Raw genomic sequence first — 2,471 nt, 5'->3', positions numbered from 1 at the left:
CACACACACACACACACACACTCAGTGTGTCTCACTATTTTTGTGGGGACCAATCATTCCCTAGCCCCTTACCCTAACCTTAACCCTAACCTCGTTCTAACCCTAATCCTAAAACCAAGTCTTAACCTCCAAACAGCCCTTTAAAGTTGCTGACCTCTAGCTGTTTAGACTCTGTTAGTCTTTCAACTTGATTTTTTTCAATTTTAATTACCTTTTCCTGCGTTTGATTGAATATCTAATAGTAATATAATCTAAGGTACTGCTGATTATTATGTCAGCTCCCAGCTCTGGGAGCCAGCCACTCAGCTTACTGTTGTCAATGTGACTGCTCACAATGTGTTTAAAACAATGTCAGAACACAAGTTGTCTGAGTGGATGTTCAAAACACGTAATAAAATATTACACGTAACACACTTGGTTCATTACATGGCACAATTTTCCATTGTTAGGCTAATGTGTAACAAACTGATTATTCCAAATTATATTTTTTAATAAAGAATACTTATTTTGGGGTTGTTGTATTACATTTGTTATTGCCAGGATGGTGTTCTTTGAGTTTACCTACGTCTTTATAGAATTTACCAGATCATCATCAAAGTAGCTATCTAATTATTGTCATCTTAAAACATTAGTTGATTGTTAGAAATGCATCAATGACTACACTATAACTGTAATATGTCGGGGTTTTTTTTACAAAGGCTAGTGGGAAATCAGCCCTGGAATCAAATGACATTCAATACAAGGTGTACAGGTATTGCGAGGAGAAGACTCTGAAAGTTACTAAGGGTGGCATGGAGGAAGCACTTCTTTGCTAATGGTTAATTGGTTGCTGGAGAAAAGGAAAACCAAGAACATCAAACAATTGTGAACTCATCCTCAATTGTGAATCTCACTCCTCAAGGTGAAAGGCAAAATCTTCTTTGGGATTCTGGCAAGTAGGCCGAACACTTTAATTTTGGATTAGTACATGGATACTTTAATTCTGAAAGGTGGATTTCAGAGGGTACCTGTCTCTCTTGAGTGTAATCTCTAACATAATTGAGAATGGGACGAGGAACCATGGTGACCTGACAGTGGCTTGATCTAACGTACCAATACATACAGAACAATACCCCACAAGATAGTGGAATTAACACTGAAGACCTACCATGTCCGAGGGCAATTACAGAAGCTCTTGGAGTACTACTTTGACAAGTTCAACATTTGTTTCACTTGCAGGAACTTTACCACTGACTGGCAGAGACTGAAGGTGGGATTTGTCACTGGCTGCACAATCTCAGTGATTATATTTTCGACAGCGATGAAGCGTCTCGTCAAGTCAGCAGAGAAGTTAGAAGTCAGGGTGCAGTACTTGTGGGTGGCATCCAACAGACGCCCATCATGGCATTCATGGACAACATCATGATCAGTAGCAGCAGTACCTGAAGGGAGATGTATTTTGGAAGACTTGATCAAACTCACTGGGCAAGAAGCCTAGTACTAGAGGGGAGACGAGTCCAGATCCCTTTCACGTTAAGATCGGGGGGGAGGATATCATCCCAACAGACCAAGAGAAACCAGTGATACACCAAACCAGTGTTACAGAGTCAACCTCAACAACAAATGGAGTGTGAAGAAGATGTTCATTCAAAATGAAAGCTCTGGAGAAGAGTGGCAGATTCTGAAGGTTGGCTGCTGTAGAGCAGGCAAGAAGAAGAGGTTTTATTCACTTTCTCGCAGAGGGGTGATGGGGTGGACCTGAAAGCCACCAACACACAATTGTATGTTGAGAAACCTTTTTTTTTTTAACTGTTGGACTATTTGCTAACACAATTGTTCACAAAGTGGTGGAACCCGCAACCTGCAACCTGCCAGTTGAAGTTGGCTGCAGTGACTTTGGGACTGCTTGGGATTAAAGGCCTGGCTAAGAAGCACCTGGTAGCCATGGCATAGGTAGGCTGTATAAAACTAGTAGCCAACATCATTGTGTGATAGGCAGTTTGCAGTTTAAACACGACCCACAACTGCATCCGTTTTTAGTATTCTCATTGATCATGGAGCCATATGGGACAAAAATGTTTTCTTCACAAATTCAAGGTAACATGGGGTAAGCTAATTGATAGGCTACAAATGACCATCTTCAAGTATTCCTGACAAATAACGTCAGTAGTGTGTCAGCCTTTCGGTGTGTCAGTGATCTCATCTCAGTGACCTGTTTCGGTGTAGTGGACTCACCGACATCGTTTCTATTTTTTACTTCCATTTTTTCCAGTAAAACAACCATCTCCCGCCCTCCTTGGATTTCAGCCACTCGATGTCAGCAAACAGATGTCACAAGCACGGAGCGACAGGTCTGTGTGTGGTTTCCCAGAAGCAATACTACATTGTTTCTAGCTTGTGCATAAGACAACTCTGGTTGTCCTTTAAAAACGCAACCATGTCGTTCCATGGACACATCGGGGGATTAGCTCAAATGGTAGAGCGCTCGCTTA

Source organism: Etheostoma spectabile, chromosome 13 (assembly GCF_008692095.1).
Source record: "Etheostoma spectabile isolate EspeVRDwgs_2016 chromosome 13, UIUC_Espe_1.0, whole genome shotgun sequence".
Taxonomy (NCBI): Eukaryota; Metazoa; Chordata; class Actinopteri; order Perciformes; family Percidae; genus Etheostoma; species Etheostoma spectabile.
Note: the sequence above shows the minus strand (reverse complement) of the source record.